The sequence below is a fragment of the Mchenga conophoros genome, linkage group LG4, assembly GCF_057382185.1.
Source record: "Mchenga conophoros isolate Kocher_MC1m ecotype Shallow Benthic linkage group LG4, M_conophoros_male_GT1.1, whole genome shotgun sequence".
Classification (NCBI taxonomy): domain Eukaryota; kingdom Metazoa; phylum Chordata; class Actinopteri; order Cichliformes; family Cichlidae; genus Mchenga; species Mchenga conophoros.
This window is the reverse complement of record NC_140529.1, coordinates 36,344,835-36,358,655: the sequence shown is the minus strand read 5'-3', so window position 1 is coordinate 36,358,655 and position 13,821 is coordinate 36,344,835. Positions and strand designations below refer to the sequence as shown.

The window sequence follows — 13,821 nt, the reverse complement described above, 5'->3', positions numbered from 1 at the left end:
CTGCTGGGTTACTTTATCAATAAACTGAAAGAAGCCGGGGGCACGTAGTTTAAAAAAACAGGAAAGAATTTCAAGAGTTCCAAAGGAGAATAGAAGCAAGAAAACGAGTGACGTAAAGAATTCAATTGGAAGGAAGGAATGAGTGAAGGAATGAAGGAAAGAAGGAAGGAAGGAAGGAAGGAAGGAAGGAAGGAAGGAAGGTGATCGGAAGAGGAAGAATTAAGAGGTCAATCAAGTATGGAAGTAAAAAATAAAGAAAAGTGACTAGCACGGAAAAAGTAGAAAGTGTTACAAATGAAAAGGAAGACTTGTGGAATGAATGTGTTCTCCTTCAGCCTCTTTCAACAAAGGAGAACAAGCTGCAGTGTTAAATTCCAGACTTCAAAACAACCGACTGCACATTGTTGAAAAAATTAAACATAACGAGCTCAGCATTACAGACATCCGGCTCCTTCCTGCTGCCTCTAATGAAACAGCTGTGCAGCCGGAGCGTGAAGAGGCTCGGACAGACCCGACCTGACAGCTCTCTGACTAGCTGACCGGACTCAAGTGACATTTGCTCATTTTCGATAACAACCTGAAAATTACAAAAATTTCTTTTGTTTGACTTGGTTCAGGTTGCCTGATGAGGGTGAAACAAGCACAGCACTGTTAATATCCACTCCAAGAAAAGGCCAAAGTCAAGTTCTGTACTTGTTGGAGCAATTTTAACCGGTTTTTCAGGTGTCCGGAGATGGAGATCCACTGGAATCTTTTGTTCTGCATATTTCTTCATCTTCCATCCCTGCAGCTCTCAGAGGTCCTGCACAGTGGTGCTTTGAGAGTAATGCTAACATCAGCATGCTAACACATAATTGCCATCTCAAATTGCATACTCTTCCATACTTACACTAACTATTTTGAGTGTATAAGTGGGTTCACATTGAGTACACAACAAGTGCAGTGATGATGTACCATAGATTATATAAAAGACGGACATAGCTTCCAGGTCGGAAAAAATGAAGCCAATGTGGAAGTGCCTTAAACCGATCCGAAGGCCACCAGAAGGTGATAGCTGTAGTTGCAAAAACACGTCTACGGGAAGGTGGCTGTCTTGCTTGACTCTGTAAACACTTTGCTGTTGAGTTTATGGGCTCAGTCAGTCAACTTCAAGTCTGTTTTGTAAATCTTGGCCATTCTGTGTATCAAATGAAAGATCATGTGTAACATGAAACTGCATGCTCATTGGTCAACCACTCCTCAGCCAATGAGCATGCACTTTCACAGTCAGACCTGCCCCTTCTTCATCACGTCCAAGTTTGTGCAACCAAGATGGAGAACGATGGCGATGCTCATCTCAAAACTTCATACAGGGACTTAAGAAACCAGTGGGTGACATCACAGCAGCTGTGCCCATCTTTAATACTGTTTGACTGTTGTATTCATAACAGTCACAAAGGTGTGCACACTCCTTAAATAGTTGTCATCTTTCCTCTGTGGTGTAAATGTTGGAGTTGCCAAACAACCTGCTTCTTAAAAGCAGTTTCGTGTTTCCAAGTCCGTCCATCTACTTGGTGTTGTGTTAGTTTGAACTGTTTTCTGTCTTCTTCCCGTGTGATCTCCATATGATGGTGATTGAAACCATGCTACATCTTCCCTACAGTAATGTGTTCATGTTAGCCACACCACAGCTCTGTAACAGTAGATCATTTATAGCTATCACACCTTCAATAAATCTCCAAATGTTGCTGTTATCATTTTCTGTTGCTTTTACATCCAAAACTATTGCAACACTAGATATTGTTAAAGAAGTTATTCAGTTAGAACAAGGCACATCGTCTTTATCAACATCAGTTAGCTAGCGAATGCAACCAACTTGCCTGAACCTCATAAATTCTCCTTTTCACGGATGCCTGGATGTTTGAACTTTATTGTTACACCTGGGAGAACAGCCACACTGGTCATTTTATTGGAGCTGAAAGAATTTAGATGGTTTTTACTCTCAGTGGTGCCTCAGTGCGTGTTTGCATTTGGGAGCTGAGGGAACATTTGGACCTGCAAATGGCTAAAGATGCCTTACCGAACATTTCAGCCATTAGTACATGGATGTTGCCAATGACAATTTGTTAGCTAACTTCAGCAGGTCAAAGTACATGTGCTGTGGTAATATTTGGTGTTACGCTAAAATAATAGCATGTGGAGAAAACCACTTGTTGGTGAAGCTGATCTGTGACTTCCCAGCTTCAACGCAAAGTTCACGTTGATCAGATCCAATGTAGTTAAACACACTGAGCTCAGCTTTGTAAAACCACTATGATGGTGCAAAGTTAAATAGCCTGAGCATAACCCGGGGCTAAATCCATCATCTTTTCCCTAATTAAACATTATAGCTTTGAGCTTTTGGGCACTTTTTAACTCTAGTTTAGAGAGCGTGTGTCAGAAACTCTGCACGACATGCTTTTTCTTCAGTCCTTTCATGTGCTGCCAGTGATTCTTGGAGTGTCTGAAGAGTTGGCTGCCCACAGTCCCAAAGGTGCTGCCGGATAGGTTTGCTCTCATTCTACCACATTATGAAGAAAAAGCTTTTCCTGACCATTTCCTCCAATTTTTACATTAAATCCCACTTCACCAGGACTCCTAGTGTCATTTCCAATAAAATCCAACCAAACGCAGAACTTTAACCTGTCTGCAACACCAGCCATCCGGAGACACGCTGTTCTGCGGCTCTGGATCTGTTTACATGGTTTTGGCTGATAGTTTTGGTTCTGTGTTAAAGTCATTGTTTTAGTTCCTGTATTCAGCATCACTAACTCCACGATTTATCCTACAACAACAGAAAAGTTTGCAAGGTGAACATAAAATAACATTTAGCAACTAAAGAGTAACGATTATATGCCAAAACATCGGTAATGAGCGTTACCGCGGAAAAAGGAAATAAAGACATTAAATTGATCTTTATCCGGTGAATAGAAACGCACCTCCAGTTGGTTAGTAATGTTTCCTCTTGTCACCTTTTTAATATATTAATAAAATAACATTTTGAAAAACTGTGTGAACCTTGTGTACTCAAGGTCTAAAAATCCTAGAAACTGCAAGGAAAACTAGATAACACACTTGATGACAATACGCAGCTTTAAATAACCAAATGTAAAGTTTGTTAAGAAGTTCAATGCCCTGTGATGAAATCTTCCTGCTCTGCATCAAGAAAATAACAAAACTGACTCTTCTTTGCTCTGCTGAGCAACAGAAAGTACTGAGATGTACCTTGCAGAGTCCTTACGCATCCGCCTGCTATTAAACTGCTGAGCCAGCAAATCAATTGCCAGAACACTTTCTTTAATGCAGCTGCTTTTGTCCTCTGTTAGATTCTGACGTCCTGCTTCTTTATGCACTTTTTATTTGAACCCACAGTTGAAGGTACTTTTTCCTCGTGGGGAGCAGGGTCGCACAATAGATCTGATTCATATGTGAAAGCGTCTCGTAAAGCATTTGATTTATGACTGCGCAGCATCTGAATCCTCTCTTGTGCAATGTTTGCGGTAAACAGCAGACGAGGACAAAAGTGAATGAACAAAAGGAGAGTCAACACCCTGCTCTCAAGATCATCGTGCACCAAGAGTGATTGCATCCATATGGAAGGAGAAATTGTGACTGTTTGTTTGTCTTGAACTGGGTTAATCTGTTTCTTTTCTTTTCTTTTCTTTTCTACAGGCAGATTTTTGGCATTTCGTTAGGCTGAGCATACATGGCCATTATGTTTGTCTTTATTGTTCCTGATCAGCCCTGTCCACTTAAGGAAGTTTAGAAATTAGAGTTTGTTATTCAAAGATTTCCTCTAACTTAAATCACTTATCAGCCTGTTAGATATATGTCTGATCCGAGGACATTAATCTTATATTAACTGCATGATTGGACACATACTGTATAATGAGATTTAAAGAAAGCAAGAATAAGAACCGGTTAATTGTCAGAAGATAGCTTTTTTGTAATCCTGATGACCATTAAATGACCACAAAAACATGAGACTCCTCATTAAATCTGAAGTTTGCTGCAGCTGTTAACCTCTCGTTTCACAACAAGCCTCTCTAACCTGCGTCCAGCGTCTCATGTCATTTTCACCTGTCGAACTTTGTAAATATTTACTGGCGAGACTGTGGCAGCACTGCAGAGGTGCTACAGTATCTGTTGTCTGCACTGTCTGGAAGTTCTTCACTAAGAAACATATATACATATATAACATAACAAATTAACAACTTCACTCGTTGTGCAGCTGCTATGAAAAGGGAAATTAGCTCTAGGGAGCAGAGTTTTAGATTTTGCTCGCAAGACATTTTATCACACGCGTGTGAGTGGACTGACTCACTTTTGGACTCAAGTGGCCACTTCAGGAATCACGGTTTTTAGCACTCCTCTCTCTCATTGGCTTGATGCTCCCAGTTTGCTGCTTGGTTGTGTGGAAACAAGATTTTTGATGCTGACTGAACAGTGTCCCCTTTACGTCAGCAGTTTCTATCAGATCTCTACGCCTTTGATTACAATGTAATGCAATGCTGTGCTTTAAAAACGTTTTAAAAAGTTACAATAAAATGATAGATATAATTTCCTAAATCTTTTTTGTTAAAAACCTTTAAATTAGCGTGCCTGCAGATCATTCTTTGATTCAAATCTTTTTATCTTTTAAGTGTTTTGGCAAACGTAAACTGCCATTTCCCTCTTCTGTCAATGAAGTAAATAATTTGAATGGCTCGGGGAGGATATGAGAAGGTGTGTCTGTCGTGCCCGCAGAGGTCATTTAACAAACACGGTGATGTCATGGGAAGTAGCTTCTTCACAGCACTCAGTTTCCTTTTCATGTGAACAGCTGAGCTGCTTTGTGCAGCTGAAACTTTCCTGCCTGGGCCTCATAAAGCTGATATACCCCCCCCCCCCCTTTCCAGAATCACTTCTACGTCCTCGCCCGCAATCTATGCAACAACATGCAATATGCAACCTACATGTTTTACTTTGACTTTAAGCTTGAAAACATGTTGATTGCAGAGTTCTGTTCATGTTCAGTTTTTTGGATTATATTTACTCTGATGTCTGATAAAAGTATCACACACAGACTCACATCTGTTTCCAGCAAGCCGTAGTTCGAGCATGAAGTTCTATGTGCTTTTCTAACTGAATTTAGACCTCACCCTGCACACTAATCAACTCTGTTACTTTTTAGTTTTGTTAGATTTCACTTTGTGATTTTGAGTTTTGTATGTCAGAGTTTGTATCAAGCTGCCAGCTGGTATCATCATGTGGTTGACAAATGTGTTTCTGTTGTGTTGGTTGGATTAAAATTTGTTGCAGGCCAGGGTAACTCTGATTCGCTGATTTTTTGTTTGACATTGCCATTATAGTAGATGTTTTTATTTTGTTTGTTTTTTTAATGCTGAACCAACCTGTGAAACCATCGAGACATGCATCCCATCAGCCTCAGCTGCAGGGACCAAGCAGTAAGGACACAGGGGTTTAATTCAATTTCATTTATTGACCCCAAAATATGAAAAATAATTAACAAAGCCAAAAACTTAGACAGGCAGAACAATAAAAGAGGTCAACTCAATAAACTAAACTCAAACAAACATAAGGCAAACTAACCTGCTGAGATGACGCATGAGGGAACTTAAATACGGGCTTAGCTAAACCATAAAACACCCCCAGGCAATGAAGCATTTGGTTCAGTTTTTGCCAACCAGGAAGGAGAAGCCAACCCCCCCCCCCCAAACAAAAGTTTGACTTTGCATTGTTGATCTGTGTGCACTCCATATAAACATTTTAAGGTGTGATGGAAAAAACTAATTTAATAAAGAAACTATATACTGGAAAATTAGTAAAATATATTTAAAGTCGGGACTGCAAAGTGAAGTGAAGCAACTAGCGGTGAGGTGCTGATCTTACCATGTTTGGCTCGCCATCACAATAGTATTTTGTGTTAATAACAAATGTCAGGCTAATGCACTGAAGTATTCAAAGAGTCAAAGACCACAAGGCCATTTCAACTTCTATTACAAACTGAATGGAACGGCACAACACAGCGTTACCTTGGAAAATAATTAAAGCACGATCTGGTCCAGTTGTGCAGGAAAAAGCTACCCAATGTCACAGTATTGATACCAAAGGGTGAAATCTGATGCTTAACAATCAACTAAAGTAACACTATAGGTATTGACTCCTAATAATCTCTTATTGTCTCTTAAGTATAAAACCAGTTCAGAAGTGCAGTGTGTGGAATTCCAGGATGCTCTCATTTCCATCATGCCAACTATTGCAGTTTTGGCTCTGCCACTCCCAAGTCCGATCACGTGGATGTTTAAATGTACTTTTTACAACATGCACAATTATTCCACGTTCCTTTTACCTTGTGAAACAGAGGTTGGAGCTAGGAGTGACATCGGACGTGAGTTGACCTCATTCCAGTAACAGTAGAAGTTAAAATGGGCAACGTTTGCTCTCTAGCAGGTACAGCCATTCAGCCATCACTAGTTGCACGACCAAGTGAATAAAATCTGCAGTCAGCAACCATCTGACAGGTCTGTGATGCTCACTGAAAACGTCCTTGCATTTGCTTTGGTCTCTACTAGATCCCCTCAGTTGTCTGTAATTTGCATGGAAGATGCAACTACTCTCCCATCAGAGCGTAGTTGAGTTGTTAGCTACAGCACTGAGGCACAACTTTTATTTTAAATCCTCGCTATTTCTCCACCTGGCTGGTTAGCAAGTGTTTGCAGTCGATCTGCTAGCAACCAAAGCAATCAGCACACTGTTTGTGACTGATTTCACAGAGCTACTGTCAGAAACCTGCACTGACCAACCAGTCAGGAAATACATGTCTCTATTGCAAATGATGGTTGTATCACATCCAATATGGTAGACAACTTCCACACAATGTGCACACAATGTCATGTGAGAAACCTCAAAAGCAGTGTCTGGAGAGCCTGATCAGTGCTGTGTGTGGCTTATTTAGCGAGTGCCAAATACAAAAGGAATGCAGCATTGATTTTAGAAGGAGGTCTGTTAGATAGAAAAGGCTCTAATAATATCATGAAAAAGAATTCTGTTCCATTTCTGCCAACAGATCCCTAAATCCTATGCACCGAGCTTTTAATTCATAGCATTTGGGTCTACTATGGCTTTACATCTCTAAACTTATGGAACATTTTGAACAATGAACTGATGTCCCACTGTTGGGCCACCCTGAATGCCAATCACCAGGCGAGCCAGACTTGACCATAAGCCCCCCTTTCTCCCCCTAACTGAGTGTAAACACTCAAACAATCACTGGGAATGCCGGGAGGTGTGTTTTGATGAGGTCTGGGTGAGCTTTTTTGGGTTTTATCAGCTGTGGACATTCCTCTGAGTTTCCCCACGGGGAGAACACATAAGCTGCTCTGATGACGTACACGAGACAATGGCGAGAAGTCAGTTTTACAGCTTCCAGCTGATTTAAACTCCAGACCACACATTTAGACCGAGACAAAGATTTGACAAAGTCAATTATAGTCTGTTCACTTTGCCCAGGACCCTCTTGGACAGAATAAGCATCTGAAGATTATTAAAATGTAAAGGTATAAATGTTGAGCTTCGTGAGCTTTTGATGCTTTAGGTTTTTGAGGCAGGCACGTGCTTAAACAATATAATCCTCCTCTGAGTTTCTGTGTTATGTCAGTGATGTTTTAGCATGCTAAACATATCTAAGATGAATAAAACTGCTACATTTCATGTAACAAGTTGTCCTGATTACGGTGCCTGACCTGCTAATTTATATCTTCTTTTTTAAAATAATAATTTAAGCTAAATACACAAAGTACTCTGAACTGTCTTTGTGCATCAAGCTGCTGTATGAATACGTTTCGTTAACTCTTAACTTATATGAAGTCAGAAAAGCCAGTTTTAAAGTCTGAAATAATTGTACGTAAAGATTTCTTCTTTCCTTATATCTATTTTCTTTTTTAAAAAGTCAATGTGACTTTTTAAAGGCAAACTTAGGTTTCATATGTATATCAGCAACACCATTATTTTTAAAATTCTTGGCTAATATACCATTGTACATCTGCATTGCAACTGTATGCAGAGGATAAAAAGAAATTAGAGTTGTAGATACATTCTTTATTTTTATATATATATGTGTTGTATACGCTTATATTATTACAAACCCTCTATAACTTTGAGACGGTTTATCGTACATGCAGATAAGCACTTCACTTGAGCAGATTTTTAGCATTTGCAGCTCTCTTCAGTCACATTTAGGGCTGAGTGAAACATAGGATAGCTGGTGGCGGGTCCTTGGTGAGAGGAAACCATGGACTCTGGGAGGGGCAGGTTCCCACACCCAGAAGAAGAGACGCAGAACGTTGTAACACAAACAGTTCTCCACTCAGGAAGGAAAGGGCTCACTTGTTGGGTCTTTATCAGATCTGCGAGATCCTAAGCCAAGCCACGCTTCTCCTGCATGTTTGGGATGAGCGCCTCTCGAGTGTATGTCTCATCAGACTCTGTAATCACGAATAGAAAAGGAAATTGCATTTTATTACAGGGAGAGACTCAGTGCTACCTGCTAAAATGCGACCTGGCATGCTGGATCTTTTGCTCTGTGTATGCCCATCTCCTCATTTTAATACCTCTGAAACACCTCAACTTAATTTGGAACTTGGAATATGCAGAGAGCAAGAGTACAGTGTGTTATTGGACGTGTTTTATTTATAATTATAATCTGCATTATTTATATGTACTCTAACAGGCCAGAGGTGTGGCCCGAAGCTCATCCAGCCAATACTGCATAATGAATAATGCAGACTTGGTCTTTAAAGTGGAGTGTGATCCTGAATGAAAAGGAGAAGCACCTGCTGTTAAACGGCTGAGACTTTGATGGGATGTATCAGGATATAAGCTCATGCCTGTGTCTTTTTTCTGACGTAAATTAGCTTCATGAGATTAGCTTTAGCAGTATTGTCTATAGCAGGTTACAATGTCAAACCAAACAAGTTTTGAACACAGTGTCGCTCTCACCTGGGCTGACTCGAGCTCAAGTTTCCTTCCTGGTTCATTTAAATTTCTGGTTTGACATACAAACAGTCTTTGTATGCAGGCACAAATTTACACATTCAAAGTAACTTAAGACCAGTGAGATTCAGATTTCCAGCTTTAGTTTACAGGATTGGCCAAATCATTCTCATAACAAATTCCAAAGATAATTTTGTAATACTTAAAGGTACAGTGTGCAAAATCTCACCACTGTTGTTCATCTATAGCAGGGGTGGGCAACTCCAGGCCTCGAGGGTCGGTGTCCCTGCAGGTTTTAGATGTGTCCTTGAACCAACACAGCTGATTTAAATGACTAAATTAGCTCCTCAACATGTCCTGCAGTTCTCCAGAGGCCTGGTAACGAACTAATCGTGTGATTCAGGTGCAGTGTTGGTCAAGTTACTTGAAAAAAGTAATCAGTAACTAATTACTGATTACTTCCCCCAAAAAGTAATCCCATTACTTTACTGATTACTTATTTTCAAAAGTAATTAATTACTTAGTTACTTAGTTACTTTTTAAAAACACAATTTACAACCTGAAGAGGTGATAAAGCGATAGATCTTTCAGCCCAATTCTACTTTTTCTACATAATCCATCATACAAATTGTAATCAAATGGAAAAGTCTCTTTTTTTTAACTTGTTTTTATCAGTTTTAATCTTTTAACTTTATGCATCAAGCAAAAATGTAATTATATGCAACATTCTCTGACTTGAATAAATTAGTTTAACATTTAAACCTATTTTCTGCACATTCCAGCACATAAAATAAAATATTTTGTGTGTGTTTACACTCAGTCTTTCAAATAGATGCAAGTAAAACACAGCAGAAAATAAATAAAGTCAAAGACTCAGCGGTCCTGTTGCTCTATTTTCACCTGTAAAGCAGGAGTAGGATAGGCGGAGGGTTACCCTGGTGCAGGTGTGCCGTGGTCAGTTGAAGAATCCGCGAGTTTCTCTGTGAGTTTCCCATTACGTCGTAGCTACTCGGTGCTTGCTCGGAAGTTTAGGGGTTTTTTTCGCTGTAAAAAGAAGTTTTCTTCCCACGCACGATGGACGCTAATGTTTTTGTCACTTTTTATGGAATCAAACTCAAAGTAAGGTCAGTACTTCCACGCTTTAAACGCTGCACGCTCATACTCTCTCCCACAATCAATATGTGATCCATTGTTGATCTGCACACAGCTGTTGCCACGAACGTCGCACTCGCTTACGTCACTGTCGTGAGACATTCTCGCAAAAAATCACGGTTTTAGTAACGCAGTAACGCAGCGTTCCTACGGGAAAGTAACGGTAATCTAATTACCGTTTTTGCAATAGTAATCCCTTACTTTATTCGTTACTTGAAAAAAGTAATCAGATTACAGTAACGCGAACGCGTTACTGCCCATCTCTGTTCAGGTGTGTTGACCCAAGGTGAGATCTAAAACCTGCAGGACACCGGCCCTCGAGGCCTGGAGTTGCCCACCCTGATCTATAGTGAGTGCAGACCGTCTCTCTGCTGTTTACCTCAGCTGTCAATATGCCACGTGGTCACATCTTGTCCGATACGAATCGATGACTCAGTGAGGTTCACTCATGAACGCTATACTGATGTGTATTGTTGAATTTCTGTTGGTAAGCGCTGCTGTTTCTGCAGCTGTGTTAGAGAAACTTTCTTTGAAATGGATCTAACATTGTTGGACTTGGATAAATAAGATGTGAGAATGTAATCAAACTGTTTATCAGAGGGAGAATATGATTTTAGAACACTCGTGCCTAATATTAGCTGGCATAATGTGAGTTTATAACCAGCTGTTGTTGTTGTTTAGCCGCTTGTTGCCAGCTGTCTGTAGATGGGAGGGTCGCATGTCTTATCTGCTGACAGTAAGTAATTCTGGCAATATTAGGAATAGATAAGCATGCTTATGCCTTTGTGACTTAATTCCAGCAGATGGTGACTGAGGTAAGGAGGAAGAGGATGAGTGTGGAAATGAGGGAGGAGAGAGCAGTTGTGGAGGAGGTGTATGAAGAGGAGGAAGATATAATGAGAATGTATAAGTTTGATCTCTTACAAAGAAGAGTTTCTCATTAGTAGTGACCCGTCGTGTGTATGTGTAGATAACAACCATGCTGTAGAATAAACCCCAGATAGACAAATAGTGAGTGAGTGTTTAAATATCAGGTACTTCACCTTTGTTGGGCTTCAAAACAGCTGATTTTTAGTATTATTTTAGTCTTTACATCAGTTGTTTTTATTTAACCTTTTTTTTCTCAGTCTTGGCATCACTTAAACTCTTATTTTAAAAAATTACAATGAAGAAAAGATATTTTTAATTTGCATAAATACATAAATGATGAAATGGTCAAAGGAAAGAATTGTTACGTAGCCCCGATCGTTCTCTGAGCAGCATCTCGGTTGTGTAAGACTTCATGGAAAACCCCTGCTGTTACAGGGAGAAGACGAAGGACTCACCATCTTCATCACCTCCTTCCTCTGTGTGTTTTCTGCCCCTGCAGGCCAGTTCAGCCTGAACAAAATATTCCCTCATGGCCCACTAAAGGAAAATGAGCAAATTCTAATTCCAAGGATTGAACGGTGGATTTGAACTGTTGTGTAACTGTAACTGTGTAACCCTTTCTCCACTCAGTTTTATTCTCTTGAGATTTTAACCATTTAAAGCCAAGTGTGTCATGTGTTACGTGACTTTAGTGAGTTTTTGAGACTTCATCAGTGTAACTTAAATAAATCACACAATACATTTTTAAGTTGTACAAAATGATGAGGTTATTTTTTTAATTACAAAAAACTGCCTGATGTGGCGAATATGACACAGATTTAAACTCACATGTAAATATTCATATTTATTTATTTAGAAATTATTATTAGAAGCACCGTTTTTTTCTTCTTTTCATGAATGGAGATCACATTATTTGTATGTTAACATTAACTAGGAGGGATTTACAGCATGCATGCATGTCGCACATAAGCTCAGTGCAATTCAGTTTCAATTCAGTTTTATCTATGTAGCACTAAATTACAACAACAGTTGCCCCTCATCACTGCCCATGAGGCAGTGATGAGGGAGAATGGATGGCCATACCTGTTATGTGTCTGTGAGGGAGAAAAAGGAGAGTTGAAAAGTACAAACAAACTGAGAACAAAATGATGCTCTACAGTTTTATTCTCTATTCTTTTTCCACTGCTCAAACAAAGAAAGGAAGAGTAAAGCAGGAAATAAACACTATCTGCATTTGTCTGTATGAGTAATCTATTGGCCTTTTACTCCACATTTATCATTCTTACGTTGTTATCCACACCCAAGAAAAACGTACAAGCTTTTAGAAAGAAAATACCAGAAGGGTTTTTTTTGTTTTTTGGTAAGGTCATGTCTTAAGGTCACTCATTTGTTTTGGGGGATGGTTGACGCAGGGAGAGCAGAGGTGAGGTCAGGATGTGTGAGATGGAGGGGAGGATCCCCCGCAGGGAGAATCAGAGGCTCGCTGTGAAAAACGAGCAAACAACCTGTCGGTGCTTCGTGCCTGAGAGACACAGGAAGAATATAAAAACTCTTAACATCCTCGGCTCGCAGACGCACACGGCCGAAGTAAAGTGCACAATTTGTCAACACAATCCTTTCCCATGTGTCCCAGCTGTCTGTCTGCCTCCAGGTCCCGCAGACGCTGCCGGACTCCCTGGCACCAGAGTCTGGCGACGCTGGGGGAAGATCTATCCCCAAGATATGAGCAGGAGAAACTCCACCCGAGAGGCTGCTGTACACACAGACAAACCTATTACATCCTCTGAGCTAATCGTTCTCTGAGAGCACGACAACACAAACATCCCCAGGACAGAAACATCACTCTTCCTCTGACTTGCTGCCATTTTAAGAGTTTCGATTAAACTTTTTTTAGTCTTTAAAAGTGCTCGTGTTTCTAAAAAACAAAAGGAACAGTTTGGAATGATGGTTTTTATTTGTATATAAAATTGCAAACACAAAAAGGTAGTGTAAAGTTTTACAAAGGTTAGAGATTGATTCTCGGTGGAGTTGCCCCTCCCGCAAGCTTCAAGAGGAGCTGAGTGCTCGGGCAGGTTCAGGGGTTAAGCCTGTTTCCTGGGACATACAGAGGGATTACAGGCCTGAACGTGAAGAGAGCAGTGAGGTCATTTTGTACTCTGCACATTTAATGTGTACAATCTGCTGCTCAAACTCACTTTTAAACCGCGAGGCAGGAAACATCACGACTGATTGTCTGCAGGAGAGCTGGAGCAGATCGGTGCCTGATTTCATCCTGAACTGTTTATGTTATGAAATCTCTTTGTGGGGTGAAAATCCCCCGAGATCCAATGAGACTGTTAAACTTGTAGACGTCAGTAAAAATATATATTGTAGCAGGTCCTGATATAATTTCTCAATTTTCTGAACTGATAAGTTGTTTTTTTCTGAATTCAGGGGAAAAGTTTCAGTCCTTAAAATAACTTTCTAGTAGATACAATAGAAATAGGCGGTAACAGTGGGAGTTTTTAAGGGAAAAAAGACGCATATGTGAGAGTAAGTATTTTCTGATCCCATAAGAGCTGAGAAAACCATCTTCTACAAAGTATATAATCATGCCCAAGGTCCTAAAGTTGGAAAATCTGTAAAATAAATCAGGAAATTAAGAAGACTCCAAAGTTTTAAAACATAGCAAAGACTCGTTTAAGTACAACGTTAAACGGAAGGAAATAACAGAAATAACAGAAGAAATCGTAGAGCTCTAAGTAAAGGCAGGAAACATTACAATAAAGAAATAAAAGCTCCTTCATC

General features: G+C 39.9%; 1 long non-coding RNA gene across 1 annotated transcript; it reads right to left on the bottom strand.

Annotated features, from left to right (window-relative positions):
* Window positions 1–8,170: 8,170 nt before the first annotated feature.
* On the bottom strand, window positions 8,171–9,138 carry LOC146576703 (uncharacterized). Its single transcript, XR_014892354.1, has 3 exons — window positions 9,019–9,138; window positions 8,742–8,831; window positions 8,171–8,504 (listed from the first exon to the last, which is right to left on the bottom strand). It is a non-coding gene; the product is annotated as an uncharacterized LOC146576703 (long non-coding RNA).
* Window positions 9,139–13,821: the final 4,683 nt, after the last annotated feature.